Source organism: Rhinatrema bivittatum, chromosome 18 (genome assembly GCF_901001135.1).
Source record: "Rhinatrema bivittatum chromosome 18, aRhiBiv1.1, whole genome shotgun sequence".
Classification (NCBI taxonomy): Eukaryota; Metazoa; Chordata; class Amphibia; order Gymnophiona; family Rhinatrematidae; genus Rhinatrema; species Rhinatrema bivittatum.
The window spans coordinates 31694133-31714730 of record NC_042632.1 but is presented as its reverse complement, the minus strand read 5'-3'; the positions used below and the strand labels follow the sequence as shown (position 1 = coordinate 31714730).

General features: G+C 44.4%; 1 long non-coding RNA gene across 1 annotated transcript in view; it reads right to left on the bottom strand.

The window, feature by feature from the left end:
* The window catches only part of LOC115079587, a 65929-nt gene extending 47636 nt beyond the window's left edge, over window positions 1–18293 (bottom strand). Inside the window, exon 1 of the long non-coding RNA XR_003853332.1 lies at window positions 18130–18293. This is a non-coding gene — a long non-coding RNA (uncharacterized LOC115079587). The remainder of the gene's footprint in view (window positions 1–18129) is intronic.
* Window positions 18294–20598: the final 2305 nt, after the last annotated feature.

Here is a 20598-nt window from a genome sequence, read left to right as displayed (position 1 = left end):
CAGAGATTATATTCCAGTATCAGAAGGACTTCAGTATTGCTGAACACATCGACTCACTACTGCCACCCCTGGTGGTCCAGCTTCCAGCTTAATAAAGAACTATGTGTGTTTATTTCATATTCTAGCCTAGCCAATGGTTCCTCTCAGGATCTCCTCCTGGGGGCGCTGTTATCTGCCATCAGCCCAGGGATTCATCATTTCCTCTAAGTGGTCATTCCATACACTATCATCACTCTGTGGGAGCCAACCACTACCGACCACTACCACCGCTTATGGAAGTATTATATAGATAGCTACCTTCTCTCTCTTTGGGACTTGCCAGCAGCCTATATATAACAGATTGCTACTCCGTAGCAGAGGCAAGATAGATTGCTATCTCAGTAGCGAAGTACAATATATCTATTGTTAACTCCTCTCCTCAGAAGAGTATCATTGAACAGATTGCCAGCTCCTCTTCTTTGGGGAGTTGATCCATCTCAGATTGCTACCTCCATCCTTACAGGAGCATCTAACAGCAGTTCGCTAACAAGATTACTAACTCCGCCTTCCTGGTGGTTAAGCACTACAGATAGCTAACTCCTCCCTTCTGGAGGAGCAGATCATGACAGATTGCTAACTCCTCCTCCTTTCAGGAGAATAGCGGAATAGATTGCTAACTCCGCCTTCCTGGTGGGGTGAGTGATAACAGATTGCTAACTCCTCCCCTCTGGAGGCAGAGAGTGTAACACTAGCTAAGTAGTTAGTTGGCTAACAACTTAGCTGAATAAGTTGAGGTGCTCTGTGGTGGAGAAAAGTTTATCTGGCAATCTTTCAGATAGCTGGGCATATTCAGTGGTGTATGTGCGATGCTGAATTTTTGGTATAAGTTAGCTGAATAAGCTTGTTTGGCAAACTTAGCCAGATGCTGTGCTGCTAAATATGGACCTCCTCATCTCTTGTTGCTTCAGGTACCCATTTAGAATGTAAGATGTTAGAGGTAGGGACTTATTGTACCTGAAAAAAATGCTGTAGATTGTTTTGAGCTAAATTGGAAAGGTGGTCTAAAAATACAAAATATCTTAGATTCTTTTACCAGTTGTCACAAGACTTTGGTGAAGAGAACTCACGTATCCTCCATTCCATTTTAAGCAATATCAAGGTCAAGGGAAGATAGCAGAAATTGTTTGTTTCTCCTCAACAAGGAAAGGAGCTTTCTCTCTTTAGCTCGTGCTATTTAAAGGCCTACCCATAAACTCTAATGGGGTAACAGAAACTCTCTGCCATTATGAGCTACCTAAGGATTGCAAGTCTAAAGCTTCATGGTCACCTCAAAGTATTTTGCTCATTAGCTTATGCTGTAAATCCTTCACTCAGAAAGGCTTCAATCTGTGATTTCTGTAAGTAGCTGGTTCTTAGCAGAAGGACTACAACAAACTCAGATGCAATTTAAGATTGCACAGGCTGTCTTCCATCTTTCCAAGACCATAACTGAAAAGCCTGCAGATGCCAGCAGGACCTCAGGGATTAGTTTAGCAATGCCTGTTCTTATTAAAATTATTAGTTCTATTTACAAACTTTGCTTGACACGACTGTAAGTCACAGACTCTCTCATGATCTTCTGCCTTATATTAGGATTTGAAGACAAAGATTAGTTATCTGGTATGCCAGAAAAAGGATCAAGAAAGACAGAAAGAGAGAGAATGAAAGGGTAAGCAAGAGAATGAATCTAAAAAAATGAGCGGAAGAGAGAAATTGAAAAGAGTCAACTGGGACCTTAGCCATAAACGTTGGCCTGATGGCCACAAAATCAATAAGCTGAAGTAATATTTAATGTTTAAAGAGTCCCAGTTTAATTCCTAAATGGAGATTAGTCATTTCCATTTATCTGAAATGGCAGTGAATACTTCCTGGTTTTATCAAGAGAAGATGAACAAGCAACAACTGTTTTCAATTTGGAGATGTAGCTAAGTCACCAAAAGGCATCTCATTTCACTCAACTACCAGATTTAGATGCTGGGAGGACAGCAGCACAGAATCACATTTTGGCCAGGAAAATATGGGGGGTAGTGGATGAGGGAGAAAAGGAAGAGGGAGTAGAAAAAGACAGAGGTAGGAAAACAGGGTGAGAGTGAAGAATAACAGGAGGATTATGAAAGATGAAGGTGACAGGCGATTCGTGAAGAAAAAAACCCCAAAAAACCATAAGGGATAGGCTAGTGAAAAAGGAAACAGAAAAGGAAAACAAAGAGAAAGAAAAAAGGGATGGAAGTTACAGAACACAAAGTGAAAGATTATAAAGGAAAATTATGAAAAAAACAGATAGCTAAGAGAGAAAAAGAGAGAAGCTTAGACAGAGCGCCAGCTGTTTACCATCTCATTTGAACTTTGCTAATACGCAGATCATTTTGAAAAGTGCTGCTCGCGCAAAAATGGCCACATACACATTTATGTGGGCCACGTGCGAGCAACACGGATTTTAAAAAATCTGCAAAATACGCTTGGAAAGGGGATGGGGGTCAAGACTTACGCATGTATTTTAAAACTAAAACCCGCAGCACGCCTAAGCGAGATATCTGCGTAACTTTACTGCTGTTCCTGATGAGGAGCAAGTCTATAGATCCCTAGGTCTTACAGAACAGGGCGAGGGGTCCAGGTCAATGGGTGTGTGTAGAATGAAGAACTAGAGAGGTCTAAAAGACCACTTTGTTAACTGGACAAACTGGAGGACTCATTTCAAAACATTCCCGCTCGCACGCTCGTTTTATGATTAAGGTCACAGTATGCAACCCCAGCTCAGGTTACTTTTAGGTGAAGGGGCTCACAGATAATACTGGTCTAAGTCCTTCTTTTTCTGTCTATCTGCCCTAAATACAGGCCCTCCACTGGGTGAAAAAGCTCCAAGGCCTAAGGCTACACTTCTAAGAGCCAATAACAGTCACGATTCGAGGAAAAGCTTCCCAACATAAACGCCACTGAATCACTTATTACATGAAAGTTATGTGGCACTGTGTGCGTTTTCTTCTCAAATCTGTGTTTGTGGTCCCTTGAATTCCTCCCTGGGGTTCCCTCTGCGCCCTTCTGGACCTTTAGGTCCATCTTTGGGTATTGCGAATAGTAAGGATGTGCATTTGTTTTACCTAAATGAGTAAAAACATAAAAAAATGAGCCTACTTTTATTTCTATTTGTTACAAGCAAACCAAAAATAGTCTAATTCCAAAACAAATCCTCCTGATTTTTTGGTTTGGTAGATAGCGCACGGTAATAAAAGGATGCAATACTTAACAGCACATCCACCTGTAGCTCCCTGGTCCCTTCTTGCCCCTTCCATAGGGGTCTCCAACTCAGAAAGGGACAGACGCGAGTGCCCTGCCAGATCAAGTCCTAAAACGGTACCGGCTGGCTCTGTGACTGCTGCCGTGTTTCTTTTCTGCCATCAAGCATATATTAGCCATAAACACCGCAGAACTGCTTGAAAAGCTGAATGGCGCCATTACAGGACTGGGTTTTGGGCGGGTGGGAGCGTCTTGGGCTTGCTTCTGTCCTTTTCTATCTAGGAGACCCCCACAGAAGGAATGAGAAGCAATAAGGTGGGCTTGGGGAGGTCATGGGGGACAGAGGTAGGGGGAATGTTTCTTCCCCCCCCCCCAAGTTTAATACCCATAGAAAAAACTGCAGTCCCCGGGACGTGTTACATTTATCCAGAAAAAATTCCGTTGCCTGGAATTTGGTGCAGTGCAGATGTCATAACAGTCGCCCTTCTCAAGCCTTGTGGCTGACCAACCCCCCCCCCCCTGCCAGATCTGGCCTCTGGTTCTTCTGTACTTTGCTCCTCTAAGGGGATTCATTTTCCAAGCGGATCGCACGCGATACCAAGATCGGGGCGGAGTCGGGGCGACGTCAGCCCCGGAAGAGGAAGAGTCGGGGCGAAGACTTCGCAGACAGCGAAAGGTACGCTGCTTTTTCGCTGCAGCTATCGCAGGACCGCGTCCCCCCCCCCTTGCTCCCCGTTACCGCCAAGTTCACTATACCTTGCGGCATTAGTAAATCCAGCCCTAAGTGATCTGGTGCCCCCCCCCCCCCACCCCTCTCTTACATGGTTTATAGTCTCCTATTAACTATTTGAATCATGTTGTGTAGGAAGAAAAGGCTCTGGTCTGCTGGAGGAGTTGGGTTACAGAAGCCCCCCGGACAGGGCCAGCTTAGCACAGGCCTCAGCTGGTCCGAGTCTGAGTGATGCCACTTTGTATGGAAGAAAGTAATGATGGCGCCGGCCACGGGTCTGCGGGTGCCATCTGAAATAGCAGGCAGTGGTAAGGCAGGAGCAACCAGCAATTGCTCCTGATCTATAAAGATTTAGATGTATTTTAAAAACCACATGGGGTAAGTGAGTCCAGGAGAAGCTGAGGGGAACAGAGGAGGGGCCCAGATGGTGAGAGGTTTTTTTTTGTTTTTTTTGTGGTGGCCAGATAAATTTTTATTTTAGTTTTCATTTCTTTTTTTTATTTCAAATAAATGAAATGAAACAATTACAAAAAAATGGAAAAAAAAAAGCCCACAGCAAAATGAAATGTGTGTGTATACCCTAATGATCAGGTAATCCACCTTTGGATGAAATATCTTTTGTTAGGAAAATTTGGAAGAATAGCAGCGCTAACCAAAGATTCCTTTATTATTTCACATTGGAAACACCCTGCAGGACTGAGACTTGAGAAAGCAATAATTGCTTTTCTTCTGAAACCTGTGCAGGAGATTTGTTTGAAGGTTGTGTGGCTTGAAACATAACTAAATGTATCTACTGCAAGGTAGTTATGCTGGAGTTAATGCTACCGTAAAGAAAATTTTGGGAATATATTGTTGTGTTGGTGTCTCAATTTGCATGCGGAGCAGCAAAGGCCCATGTGCTCACCAGTAGGGTCTTGGGGACTTTGGCTCTCCCTCCTTCTATGGAGAGAACACCGGTACTTCAGTTGGAAAGAAATCTGAATATTTTTTGAAACAAAGACCACAGGAAATGAAACTGAAATATAAAAGAAAGGAAAGGATAAAGCTACTTATACTTTGCAGCTTTCTTACAAAGCCATTTTTGTTGTAAGCAATACATCAATTACTTTAATGATACTACTTTGAACAGTAAGTTGACTAAACTCACTTGTAAGAATGGGAGTGTAATGATATCCTTATACATTCACATCCTGAACACTGAAACTTCTCCCTCCTAGACTGGCATTCCCACTGTCTCTCTATCTCTTGTTCATACAGATGAATAATACTGCTAAGGAATAGGCTCTTAGGTGATACCTTTTATTGGTCCAACGCATTCCTGTCCATTGGAAAATGCCAGCAACCTGTAGTCAGGCTGCCAATATTTTTGAGTTATGCAGGGGATGTCTGTGGTGAAATTTGCTTTCCAGGAAAAATGACAGGTGGCCTCTGCACAGTGCCGGAGAGTTCAAAGAAACAGCATTGTATCCCTGTTTATATATAAAAAGTGCCAGACCTCTCTACAAAAGTCAACGTTTTGGGGCCAATGCAATGAAGTAGGGATGTGAATCGTTTTTTGACGATTTAAAATATCGTCCGATATATTTTAAATCGTCAAAAAATCGTTAGGGCCACGTTACAATACCAATTCCCCCGATTTATCGTTAAAAAATCGTAAATCGGGGGAAGGGGGAGGGCAGGAAAACCAGCACACTAAAACCCCCTAAAACCCACCCCCGACCCTTTAAATTAAATCCCCCACCCTCCCGAACCCCCCCCCAATGCTTTAAATTACCTGGGGATCCAGCGGTGGTCCAGAACGGCGGCGGTCCGGAACGGCCCCCTCAATAGAATCGTGTTGTCTTCAGCCGGCGCCATTTTTCAAAATGGCCCCCGCAAAATGGCGGCGGCCATAGACAAAAACGATTCGACGCAGGAGGTCATTCCGGACCCCCGCTGGACTTTTGGCAAGTCTTGTGGGGGTCAGGAGGCCCCCCCAAGCTGGCCAAATTTTCCTGGGAGTCCAGCGGGGTTCCGGGAGCGATTTCTTGCCGCGAATCGTTTTCGTACGGAAAATGGCGCCGGCAGGAGATCGACTGCAGGAGGTCGTTCAGCGGGGGTTCCGGACCGCTGCTGAACGACCTCCTGCAGTTAACCTGTGGTTGGACATGCATTAGACTAACACCCGATGCAATAAGGGGAATTAGCGCATCCAAAAAGATGCGTAGGCTAATAGCACTCATCGCATGTAAATGCTGTGTGGATGAGACTATTAGCTATTACCTTTCAACGCAAAAAATTGCTTGTGGATCAATGCACCCTTTTTTAACACGGCAAATTTATTGCCTGCCCCGGAGCTGATGTTAAGTCAAACTGTGAGTCAAGAGCACATGTAAAGACAAAAAAAAAAAAAGTTTAACTGCTTGCAGCACTTAAAATTAGGGGAAAAATGTAAGGGCTCGGTTACAAAAGAAATTTCTGGGCACACAATATACGTTCTGCAAGTGTGCGTGCATATTGTGCGCGCGTTACCTGCGGCAGGGTAAAACGGACCTTTGCATCGAGCGCCCGTTTTCCTGGCATGCGCAAAGCTACGTGTCCCGGGTGCCCGACGCTTCTGAGCGCAGGAACGCACAATTTTGGCCGAGCGTGTCCTTTTAAAGGCGGCAGCTGATTAAAATATAGCATCGCGCACAGGAGAGGCGGATGTGCGCACGCTTTTATGCGCGTGATATTGCATCAGCCTGGGACTGTGTAACCCTTTGTCGGAGGTTTGTTGGGTTCCTCTAGTGCCATAAAAATACTTATTAGTCGGGGCTGCTCTTTCCATCCTTCCCCGTCGTCCTGCACTTCCCAGGGACTGAGATCTTTCTTGGGGGGGGGGGGGGGCAGAGGAAATCCTTTGTGGCCCAAGTGATGGAGGGTCTCTCCTGATGTATGTCCCTCTAATATTGTACTCTCTCCAAGGACAGACAGGCTGGACTCAGACTGAGAGTTCAAATCAAATTTACTGATCATTTCCACAAGGTCAATCACTGTCCCACAAGCATTCAACAGATGAAACTGTACAGTTGAACTATTTACATTGTCTCGCTGCTTGTGTCAATCTCTCTAGCTCCTGGGTGGGAGCTTGCCATGGTCTACTCATCTGTACAAACAGCCCAGTAGATTGGGGAATCCTGGGGGGGGGTCACAAAGTTCAGTCTGATGCCCACAGCCTGCGTCCTGATCCCTCTGGGGTGAAGATCCGGTTGGGAATTCCCCCAAGGTTTGATGTTACAACCTCAGCTGACCTCTCTGGGAGAGAAGCCTGATGCTCCAGTTCTGCCTACAACACTCTTATCTCCTTCCAAGTGTGCAGAGGGGTGGGGAAACCCCTCACACTAACAAAAATGGGAAAAATGCAAATTTCTCTATCCAAAAGCTCTCACACTGGATGGTTTTGTTTCCTCTAGGGAGAAGAGGGGTCGCTCACAGGTCTCCAGCCCCTGCTCTCAGGATTGGGGGTGTTGCCCCTCTCCAAAAGGTACAGGGTGTTCGCCAGAATAAGAAAAACGAATCCAAAGGCTGACCAAAAATCTACAAAAAAAACTCTCTCTCTCTCCAAAAGGGGAGCCAGACCCTCTCATACAATGAATGTTCTAATGAGGAATCTCCTCTAACACAAGAAAAACACCAAGCTGGGTTAGTGGGCCCAACTCAGCAGGGAGAAATGAAAACAGCTCCTTACTCCTCAAAACCTAACTCAAAATGACCACACACACACTCTACCTCTAGCTCCGCCTTATGCCCCTGGAATAGCCAATCAAAGTTAGCTCAGTGGAGAGACTGAAAGAGAATGGAAAATCCCAATGTTGTTTCAAGTCCTGACGGTGGGAGACTTAGAGCCATCTAGTGGCTAACCAAAGCGTCAGCCACATAAGAAAGAGCAAATCTTCAAAATATTGAGGCCAATACTGAAAGGCATTTAGCCAGATAACTCACAAGTTATCAGCTAAATGCTGCTTTTTCAATATCCCTAGTACTTATCTGGCTAAATTTTAGACAAATAAGTCATTATCCAGCTAAAAATTTAGCTAAATGGGTGCTTAAAGGGCTTTCCAGGGCAGGGATGAGTTAACTGGAAAACTTATCAAGCTAATTCTGATATTAGGAGTTAGCCAAATAAGTTTTTCATATAACTCTAGACCTGCCCCAGGGCATGGCTGAAGTCACCTGGGAACGTGTTCCTAGATAGCTTTAGACTTAAAGGTTACCTCTCTGGCAGCAATCCTGACAGTTTACGCTTTCAGCTTTGCTGTCAGAGCCATGCTGGAAGCCACCAGGATCGCCATGCAAATGTACAGTTATCCTGGGACCACAAATGACTTTTCAATAGCGTCAGCTAGGTGGAAGCATACGGGCGAGGTGAGGGAGAGGGAAAGGAGATGAGAGAGGAGGAGAGAGGGCATTGCTGTCAGATTTACCTAGCCAGGTAATTGTGCCAGATAACTTTAATCCTCAACATTCAGTGAGATGTTTATCCCACTAAATATCCTAGATAACTTATCCAGTTAGCTTTAGATAGATAAGTTAGCCATTTTAGGGTTATTTGAATATTGTCTTTCAAAGAAAGTTCTAACTTTGGTGCACTTCTCAGTATTTCAAAATGACATGTTAACTAGTGTATTGGCAAGGTTTGTTATGTTTTAAGGTAAGATAGTTAACACAGATGGCAGAAAAAGACCAAATGGTCCAGCCAGTCTATCCAGCAAGTTCTTTATGGGAATAACTGCCATTCCATGCAAGTTACCCCCAAGCCTTATATTAAGGGTAGCAATATTTACAGTCAAAACCAAGCAACCGTCAAATCCATTGGAGAAATTACTTACCAGATGGACTCAGGACCAATGGGTATAGTGAACTCCTGATAGCAGTTGGAGACGGATCAGATTTCAATCTGACGTCAGCCCTAGTACATATACCCCTGCAGGAAGTGCAGCTCTTCAGTATTCTCCTTGAAAAGCAATTGTGGATATATACATGACTGAATAACTTGAATAACTTGGATAACTTGATTTATAACTTGGTTAACTTGATTAATTTGAATTGGTTGAATTGGTTATAGCTGGAGACTGCCAGTGCCCTCAACTGAGAAACGTCGATATCCGGTAGGATGGGTGTCCTAATTGGAGGAAAGCATGGCTTACCCATGAATAACTCGCTCTCGGAGATATCGCCCGAGAATTCCATGAATGACGGCAGCCATGGGTGGGATGCTGAGTCCATCTGTCTACACTAAGGAAAACAAAATTATCAGGTAAGTAATTTCTCCATTTCCTAGCATGTAGCAGATGGACTCAGGACCAATGGGATGTATAAAAGCTACTCCCAAACCGGGTGGGAGGCTGCCAGTGGCCCACTTAGTACTGCCCTAGCAAATGCTGTGTCCTCTCGAGCCTGAACATCCAGGCGGTAGAACCTGGAGAAGGTGAGGATGGAGGACCATGTCGCCGCCCGACAGAGCTCGGCAGGTGACAGCATCTTGGTTTCCGCTCAGGACACTGCCTGGGCTCTAGTGGAATGGGCCTTGACTTGTAAAGGCGGCGGCTTGCCTGCTTATACGTAGGCCACCTTGATAACTTCTTTGATCCAGCGGGCTATGGTTGCTCGCGAGGCTGCTTCCCCTTGCTTCTTCCCTCTGTGAAGGACGAATAGATGGTCCGTCTTTCTTACGGATTCCGATCTTTCCAGGTATTGAACTAGGAGTTTGCTGACGTTGAGGAGGCACAGACTGCGAGACTCTTCTGAATTCTTATGCTCATCTGGTGATGGTAGCGATATGGTTTTGTTGAGATGGAAGTGAGGAACGGCTCCCGGCAGGACAGTGCTTGTAGCTCGGAGATACGACGGGCCGAACAGACTGCCACCAGGAAGGCTGTTTTCAATGTTAATAGCCGGAGAGACAGGCCGCGAAGAGGTCTGAAGGAGGCTCCTGCTAAGAAATCTAGGACCAGGTTGAGGTTCCATAGAGGCACCGGCCACTTTAGGGGTGCTTGGATCTGCTTGACTCCTTTCAGGAAGCGGGAGACATCCGGCTGAGAGGCTAGGCTGCTACCCTCACTCTTGGTACCATAGCATGACAATGCGGCCACCTGTACCTTGATGAAGTTGAGAGCGCTGTAGAGGTCTCATGTGAGCTCTTGCCAATGGCACTACTTCCAGTGTGGATGCTATGAGGCCGAGGACTTGGAGGTAGTCCCATGCCGTGGGATGAAGCTCGCTCAACAGGGCTCGCAACTGGATTATCAGTTTTGATCTCTTTGTCGGTGTCAGGATGACCTTGTCTTGTTTGGTGTCGAACCGCACTCCCAGGTATTTTAGAGATTGTGAGGGCTGCAGACAGCTCTTGTTTGTGTTGACTACCCACCCTAGGCTTTCCAGTAGAGTTTTGATTCTGTTGGTTGCCTGATGACTTTCCTCTGGGGATTTCACCCTGATCAGCCAATCGTCGAGATAAGGGTGTACGAGGATTCCTTCCTTCCTCAGTGTTGCTGCCACTACCACCATGATTTTGGTGAACGTCCAGGGAGCTGTGGCTAACCCGAATGGTAGTGCCTGGAACTGGTAGTGGTGGTCCAGGATTGTGAAGTGTAGAAAAGGCTGATGCTCTTGATGGACTGGAATGTGTAGATAGGCTTTCGACAGATCCATGGATGTAAGGAACTCTCCCGGTTGTATCACCCTTATTACCGAGCGTAGGGTTTCCATGTGGAAGCGAGGAATCTTCAGGTGGCGGTTGACTGACTTGAGGTCCAGGATGGGCTGGAATGTTCCTTCTTTCTTAGGAACGATAAAATAGATGGAATAATGTCCAGTATTTATTTGTTGTGCGGGCACCGGTGTTATAGCCTCTAAGGCTAATAATCTGGTCAGTGTAGCTTCCACTGCCATCCTCTTGGAAGGGTTGTGGCAGGGGGATTCCACAAACTTGTCCAGAGGGAGGTGGTGGAAATCCAGGTAATATCCATGTCGAATGATGGTTAGGACCCACTTGTCCGAAGTTATCTCAACCCATCTTTGGTAGAATAGGGCAAGTCTGCCCCCTATGGCTTCTTCCTTTGGACAGGTCAGCTGATTTTCATTGTGGGGTGCGGCTGGGACCTGGGCCCGAGCTGGCTCCCCTTTTGTTGTGCTTGTTCCGAAAGGATTAACTCCTGCCTGCGGGGCGAGCCGCTTGATATGTGCTTCTGTATGGGTTGAAGCGCTGTGATCCTCTGCCCCTGGAGGTTTGGGGGAAGGGTCACTGGTTTCTCTTATTCCTGTCTTCCAGTAGCTGTGGCAGTGGGGATTCGCCCCATTTGTTGGCTAGCTTCTCTAGTTCACTTCCGAACAGGATAGTTCCCTTGAAGGGCATCCTCGTGAGTCTCGTTTTGGACGATGCGTTGGCCGACCAATTTCGGAGCCAGAGTTGTCTTCTGGCTGCCACGGCTGATGATACTCCTCTAGCTGCGGTGCACACCACATCAGAAGCAGCCCAGTTTCCTGTTTGCAACAGAGGCCAAACCAGGCCACAAGAGCCTCAACCTGGCAATTACCCAAACACTAAGAAGATCCCATGCTACTGATGCAATTAATAGTAGTGGCTATTCCCTTACTTTTGGACTTGGCCATAGAAGTAGTCCTGTGTTTTTTCCCCCATTGTGCATCAGTACTCTGGACCACAAAAGGAGCCCAGAGTTGGTTGTCATCTGAATTCAATTCCCCGCCCTGTAGTCAAAGCTGAAAGCGATGTGCATTTATATCAAAAACAACAAGGCTAATTTGTCTGCAAATAAGAAAGTGTCTCATAAATAATTGCCACATATTAGCCATGAATTTGTGGCCTCAGTCGTGTGGGCTGGTCACCCCACATCTATGCTAGTCATTCCAAGCTTTATGTTAAGGGTAGTAACTGCCACCCTGTGCAGGTTACTCCAATCTGAAATGTTATACCTAAAGTTGATGTAGATTACCCTAATTCTTCATTTCTAGCTTCTAGGGATCCAGAGAGATTATCCCATGTCCTTTTGAATTCCATTATTTTTCTAGTCTCCACCACTTCTTCCAGGAGGGCATTCCAGGCATCCACCACCCCAGGGGAGGTTCTATAATGAGGCAGGGTGAGGCAGGCACCTCAGGTGGCAAAATTGTGAGGCGATAAAAAAAAAAAAAAAAGCCCCCCCCATAACATCTGGCGGCTGCCTCAGCTTGCCTCATTATAGAACCTCCCCTGGGGTAGTGGATGCCTGGAATGCCCTCCTGGAAGAAGGTTTAGTTACATGTCAGCCGGGTTCTTACCTTTCACCGGCGGCAAAAAAAGAGATGGTCCCATCCGCCGGCAGTGGAGCCTATCCCTCCGGTGGCCCAAAAAAAAAAAGAGGAGGGCCATAATGCTGTCGGTGGAGGCCCAGAAGGACCAAAAAAGAAGAGGTGGCCCAGTGGTGAAGTCTATCCCGCAGGTGGCCGAAAAGGAAAGAAGACTTACCGGGCTGCTGGCGTTGCCCGTTCCACTAGGGGCCTAGCGGTGGCCGAAGTAAAAAGAAGTCAGTACATGCCAGCAGCCAAAAAAATAAAAGGCAGAGAGAGCATGTGTTAGTGAGTTAGAAGGAGTGTGTGTTTGTGAGACAGCATATGCATGGGTGTGTATGGAAGAAACCATGTGCATGCAGGTCTGAGAAAGTGCATGTGTGAGAGCATCTGTGCTTGTGAGAGCATGTATGTGATCATCTGTGTGCATGTGTGAAAGACCATGTGTAAAAGTATCTGTGCATGTGTGGAAAGGAGTAGGTGTGAACATCTGTGTGAGTGTGAAAGAGCATGTGTGAGAGCATCTGTGTATGAGCATCCTTGTTTGTGGAAGAGCATTTATTTATTTATTTATTTATTTATTTTTAATTTTTATATACCGGAATTCCTGTATGCAATACAAATCAGTCCGGTTTACAAGTAACGAAAAGGTTGCCCTGGTCTGGGAGGTTAGACTGGGGTTTTTTACATAGAACATAGAACAATAACAATCAACTATTGAACATTATTACAAGGAACAGTGAAAGTAACAATAGTATTTAACAAACAGATAATATTATTATAACATTATTTGTGTTCACATTTTACAAGGAACTTTAGTAGCGTATATAGTCTGCAAGTAATCGGTTAAATAATATAATATGAGAAGGATGACTTAAATAAATAGATATTGCGAATAATCAAGTCCGTGTATGAATTTGAGTGTCAATGTGTTTGTGACACCTTGCAATGGTTGGATCTGAAAGACAGGAGGAGGTACCTAGTTACACTCTGGGAGTTGGAACGCTTGCCTGAAGAGCCAGGTTTTTAACCTTTTTTTGAACTCTGGTAGGTTGGGTTCGAGTCTTATGTCTGGTGGGAGCGCATTCCATTGATGTGGTCCCGCAGTGGATAGTGCTCTTTTTCTTAGCGTTGATTTGGCGGGAGCTGCGACTAATGTGCCTTTGTAGGCGCTTCTGATGGGTCTGGCCGATGAGTGTAGGCGAAGTTGAGTTTGTAGAGATATAGGTGCGACGTTATGAATTGTTTTATGGATAATGGTTAAGGTTTTATATATGATTCTCTGTTTGATGGGTAGCCAGTGGAGGTAGCTCAAGATGGGGGTAATATGGTCTCTTCTATTAGTGTGAAAGCATCTGTGTGCATGTCTGTGAAAGAGCAGCTATGTGAATAATTTGAAAGAGCAGCTATGTGAATAATTTGAAAGATCCAGCCCATGTGTGCACACATGCACACATGGGCTGGATCCCCCAGGGCCTCCTCGCATTATATACACTATATACACAGAGCAGCTATGTGAATAATTTGAAAGAGCATCTGTCTGCATGTCTGTGAAAGAGCAGCTATGTGAATAATTTGAAAGAGCATGTGAGAGCAGCTGTGTGTGTATATGAGAGAAAGCATGTGTGAGAGCATATGAGAGCATCTGTATATGTTTGAGAGCATGTGTGAGAGTACCTGTGCATGAGTGAGAGCATCTGTGTGTGTGTTTAAGAGTATACGTGTGTGTCGATTTAAGAAGAGAAAGTTCACTTACCCTGCTTTCCTTCCCACTAATCCACTAAAATCTCAGAGTGACTGGAAATCAAAAGTTCCTAGGTATGGAAAGTGGGGATCTTTTTTATCCTTATTAGTTTTAATTATTGGGCGTTATTTGATGCCCGCTATTTTGAAATATTATAATATAATTATCAGATGTTATTTATTCATCGAGTGTTTTGAAATATTCTTTTTATTAGTATGTTTTTACCATTATAATTGATGTTTTCTATTCCTTGATGTTATTGTTTTGGGGTATGGCATTTCTAATTTTCCATTGTTGCACTGCATACAGTCTGGTTTGCTGAGGTTTCCAGTTCATTTCTCTTTATACTTTATGGTCTCTTTATTCTGTATTTGGTGAGGGTCTGTCTGATATATATATATGAGACTGAGGTGAGGTATTCTGCTAGCAATTAGTTTCTGTGTAAGGATCTATGTCAGGCTGGCTTGTTCTGTTTTCCTAGTAGGAGGTACATTAATGTTAAGGGCCTGGTGTAATATTTGCAGTGTTGCCTTTCCATAGTTAGGGATTTTACTAGTAGTTAGTGCTCTTTTAATATGGGAGGTTTACACATATTGCAATTGTAATTCGGTTTACTCTGGGCATTCTGAGGGCAGAGCCCATACCCAACATGCATTACTATAGGCCTAATAGCGTATGATTTTCAAGTGTGTTTTTTGAGGGCTGAAATATTTTTACCTCAGGAGACTGTACTCTCAATGTCCTTTTTCATGTACAATTGATTTATTATAAATGCAGAATTTATAATTGTGTGTAATGAGGGTAGAGGGGGAATGGGCACAAGGCTGTAAAGTTCGCCTAGGTTGCCCTTGCACCGGCTCAGAGAGAATGTGCCACACAAAGACCCCCACCATTCACCCTTCTCCAGGGAAAAGTACTGGGGGAAAGGTGGGAGGCAGGTCTTAGGGTCCCTGGGAGTACATCAAGCCCAGTATCCTGTGTCCAACAGTGGCCAACCAAGTCTCAAGTACCTGGCAAGTACCCAAACATTAAATGAATAGATCCCAAGCTACTAGGTCCCTACTGATTAATAGCAGTTTATGGACTTCTGATCTAGGAACTTATCCAAATCTTTTGTAAACCCAGCTACACTAACTGCCATAATCACATCCTCTGGCAATGAATTCCAGAGCTTAATTATGCGTTGAATGAAAAAATAATTTTCTCCAATTTGTTTTAAATGTGCTACTTTCTAACTTCATGGAGTGCCTCCCTAGTCCATGTATTATCCAAAAGAGTAACTAACCGATTCACATTTACCTGTTCAAATTCTTTCATGATTTTGTAGACCTATATCATATCCCTCTTCAGCCATCTCTTCTCCAAGCTGAATAACCCTAACCTCTTTAGCCTTTTCTCATAGGGAGCCATTCCATCCACTTTATCATTTTGGTTACTCTTCTCTGTACTTTCTCCAGTGCAACCATATTTTTTTGAAATGCAGCGACCAGAACTGCATGCAGTATTCAAATGATACAGGCAATTATGACATCCACCATTTTATTTACCATTCCCTTCCCAATAATTCCTGTTTGCTTTTTTGACCGCCACAGCACACTAAGCCGACGGTTTCAATGCATTATCCACTATAATGTCTAGATCTCTTTCCTGGGTGGTAACCCCTAATGTGGAAACTAACATCATGTAACCACAGCAAGAGTTATTTTTCCCTATATGCATCACCTTGCACTTGTCCACATTAAATTTCTTTTGCATTTGGATGCCCAATCTTCTAGTCTCACAAGGTCCTCCTGCAATTTATCACAATCTGCTTGAGATTTAACTACACTTAACTATTCTACATAACTATAGTTATGTAGTATAGTTAAATTTAAGCACCTCACTTGTCATGCCTCTTTCCAGATCATTTATAAATATATTAAAAAGCACGGGTCTTAGTACACATCCCTGAGACACTCCACTGTTTACCTTTTTCCACTGTGAAAACAGACCATTTAATCATTCTCTGTTTCCTGACTTTTAACCAGTTTGCAATACACAAAAGGATATCACCTCCTATCCCATGACACTTTAGTTTTCTTAGAAGCCTCTCATGAGGGACTTTGTTGAACACCTTCTGAAAATCCAAATAAACCACAACTACCGGTTCATCTTTGTACACTTGTTTATTCACCCCTTCATAAAATTGTAGGAGATTTGTGAGGCAAGACTTCCTTTGGGAAAATCCATGCTGGCTGTGTCCCATCAAACCATGTCTATCTAAATGTTCTGTGATTTTATTCTTTATAAAAGTTTCCACAATTTTTCTCGGCACTGAAGTCAGGCTCACTGGTCTATAGTTTCCCAGATCTGCCCTGGAGCCCTTTCTAAATATTGGGGTTACACTGGCCACCCTCCAGACCTCAGGTACAATGGACAATTTTAATGATAGATTATAAATTTTTACTAATAAGTCTGAAATTTCATTTTTGAATTCTTTCAGAACTCTGGAGTATATACCATCCGGTCCAGGCAATTTACTACTCTTCAGTTTGACAATCTGGCTTACTACATTTTTCAGGTACACCATAATTTGGTTCAGTGCATCTGAATCATCACCCTTGAAAACCATCTCCAGAACAGGTATCTCCCCAACATCCTCTTCAGTAAACACTGAAGCAAAGAATTTGTTTAGTCTTTCCATAATGGCCTTGTCTTCCCTAAGTGCCCCTTTAACCCCTCGATCATCTAATGGTCCAACTGACTCCCTTGTAGGCGCTACCTTTGCCCTCACTATGTCGACATAGTGAGGGCAAAGGTAGCACTGGCGCCATTTTGAATATTGGCAATACGGCCCGAGTGCAGAAGGTCGCTCCTGGACCCCCGCTGGACTTTTGGCAAGTCTTGTGGGGGTCAGAAGGCCCCCCCAAGCTGGCCAAAGGTCCCTGGGGGTCCAGCGGGGGTCTGGGAGCGATTTCCTGCACTCATGACGTCGGGTCACAGGAACCAAAATGGCGCCGGCGCTACCTTTGCCCTGTCATATGATAAGGGCAAAGGGCCACCGGCGCCATTTCTCTTAACGCAGCCGTGGCCAGAGAGCGGGAGATCGCGCCGGGACCCCACCCCCCCCACTGGACCCCAGGTAATTTAAAACATTTTGGGGGGTTCGGGAGGGTGGAGGATTTATTTTAAAGGGTCGGGGTGGGTTTTAGGGTTGTTTTGGTGTGCCGGTTTTCCCGCCCTCCCCCCTCCCCCGATAAAACGATTTTTTAACCTAAAAAACTAAGATGATCAGATTCCCCCCCCCCCTCAGCCAAAATCGATCGTTAAGACGATCGATCACACGATTCACATCCCTAGTCATTACTAAAGCCATTTGATAGCCTCATCTGCTCATCACATATCTGAATCATCTATCCTTACTAAGTCTATTCAAAATTCAGCTGAATTACTTCCCTTCTTCCAGTCTAATTATGACCATGTAACCCCCACCTCTCAGGTTACTATATTGACTTCCCATCTGCTTCTACATATAATTCAAGTTTCCCCCTACTTCCTACAAGCATAGCTCCTTATCTCTTTTCTCCCCATATAACTCTCTTCCTCGGAACCTTTCTTTGGGTAAAGCTGTTATCTGTGCCTTTGTCGTCCTTCATTGCCAACTCTCAACTTCATTCTTTCCACCTTGCTGCACCATAAGCCTGAAACAGCCATTCAGAGCTGGTGCATCATGTTCCTTCTCTGGCCATATTCAAATCTTGCCTAAAATTCCTCTTTTTAAGCTGTGGTCATAACCTTCTTAATTTTAACCAAGTCTTTCTATAATAAATACATTCACTGAAAGTCTTGTATTTGTATTGCCTGGGTGTCATGACTAGATTGCAGTTTCCATGGAGGGGAGACCGTCTTTCATGTGTTTCAGTACAGTGCTGTTTATGTCTAATAGAGTCACAGAAATAAGTGGTGCTAAATTGGAGTAATCCAGCTACCAATGGTCACAAAAAAACTACTGTCACAATTTGGCATTAATTAGCATTGCTTTTAAACTTTTTTTAAAAAATAAAGACAACAAAGTACCCTACAAAAAGAAACCAATAAGAATAGCAGAATCACTTACCGATTATAAATGCAGATGATGTGGGCGTCTTCTGCAGAGGCCAAAGATGGCGGAAGCATGGAAGAGGACTTAGCCTTTCACTCCCAGAAATGATCCGTCCGGAGAAAGGCTGAAGCACAGTAGTGCTGGGGAAGCCTTGTACCGTACCTGTTCTTGGTAACTTTCGTGAACACTAAATTCAAGTGTAAGAGAAAGAAAATAAGATTTGTACAATCTTCAAACACTTCAGATATACGTATGACTGTAAATATCTGCATGTCAACCAGGAATTATGCAAATTGCTGAAACTTTTTGGTGTTGAAGAAAGGCAAAACTGGACCATCTAGTCCAATGCTACCAGCTAGTGGCTACTGCTATGTCTTCAGGCTGCAGTGCATGGTCAGGGCAGGTTTTGGGCAGGACCTTTGAAGATGATGTGGATACAATGCAATCCCCCAATTGCCACGACTGCATTATCCCTCCCAAACACTTGACATGGAATGCCATAGAAGGCTGGGTGCATAAGCTGTCCTGCAGGCAGGTACAGTCTGGAGAGGCAACACTACAGCCAGGCCAGGAAATAGTTTTTAAATGCACAAAGTGCTCAGCTTTAGCTATGGGAAGATCTGCAAATGGACAGATGGGAGAGCACAGAGAAAGGAATATTTTGGCTCACAGAGAAATCATGCAGATGCAGATGGACGAGTGAGCGGGTGTGAGAAGCATAGAGCTAGATAAATAGGACGACGCTTGTACTAAATTAGTAAGAAACCTCTGAAGCATTACCGAATTGTTAGCAGAAAGAGCGCTGAGGTGGGGGATTGCTGTAAGACGATTTTTAGGAAGGAAGATGGAAAATAGAAAAGCCCAGGGACAGATTACCCTAAGGAGGCCGAGCAAGAAGGAAGAAAGAGTTGTAAAAAAAAGTGATGTCTCTGAGACAACTTTGCAACAGATTCAGCAATAAGCAGGAATTAGAAATGCATTAGTACCAGCTTCAAAGCATTCAAGACAGAGCTGAACAGCACCGCGAATGTCAGCAACATTTGGAGATGAAAAAGAAAAATAATATACACACACAATAGGCAGACCTGGGGGGAGGGAGGGAGAGTTCTTTTGGAAATTCTAGTGAGGAAAAATTCAGTAGACAAGAAGAGGCAAAAGAAAATAATGTGATTTCTGTATGAATTGCATATTTATATTTCCGAAGAAATAGGCAGAAGACCTCAGACGACCCCTTGTTTGGAAGTATTTTACTTACAAAAAAATGCAAACAAACTTTAGCTTGTGAAAGTAGTTGATATCAGATATTGGTTTTTTATTCTTTAAAATTGAGAGGCTTATCCTGATGCTCACAAGCGTGGCAACACTTTTGAATCTGAAATCTGTAAACGTTGACTTCAAAATCTTGAAGTTTACCTGGACCTCTGAATAGCTCTAAACTAATTCTCCTTCCTCTTTCAGCCATGCAGGGAGAATCTGTAAGATGGAAATGCTAGGAAAGACTGAAACATACTGAGTTTGGTATTCAGAAGCCATTTAGAGGGATAACTTAAAAGTTGTCTGTCTAAATAGGAAAAACTGCAATTTTCAGAATTTAGCTAGAGTAGTCGGGGGCGTTCAGGGAGCAGGCGGGAGTCATTTCAGGAATGATTGGAGTTAGCTGGACAAGGTATCCAGTTACCTCTGGTTGTGTTGCTGCTGACTAAACTTATCTGACTAACCTTAAGATAGCTGCACCACTTAATATACCTTCTAGTTAGCCGGATAACTAGCTGAGCTGCACAGTGGCTGAAAATTGACTCCGGTATGTACATGCAGCTCAGTATGCATAGTTACTTAGGGATTGACTGTCCTTTGGAGAATAAATATTGTGAATAAAGGTCCACCTTACAACATGCATTCTGTGAAGAAGCAATTTAAGTTACTTTGAATGCTAATTTTTTTCTGAGTGAATATTGTGGACAAACCTTGAATGGTAACGGACATACAGTAAAGGCAGATATTCTGTGCAGGCTACTCAGTGCTTCATTACCATCCTCTCTCGCCAAGGATCCTCTGCATTTATCCCATTACTGTTTTTGTCTCCGTCACTTCCTCCAGAAGGGCAAAAGTTCCTTCACCATATATCACAGAAACAATACATTAAAAGTGTTGCGCATGAAGTGGACCCTTGGCCTGGGGCAGAGTTGGTCCGGCCCTCTGGTCAGACCTGGAGGAGATGGTCTCAGGTGGGCCTCGTAGGATCTCAGATGAGACAGTTCAGGGTAGGCCCACCACCATAAGGGTGCGCGGTCGTTGTCCACGGGGGAAGGCCAGAAGTCATGGGAGGCCAGCAAGAAGAGTCCATGTGGAAAGCAAGGGTCGGTAACAAGAGATCAGTCCAGAGTAGTCAGCCAAGGCAAGGTCGGGTTCCAGAAGGCAATCAGCATAGTCAGGTCACAGGCAAAGGTCCGGGAAGGCGGCAGGCAAGAATGGTCAAGGAACAGG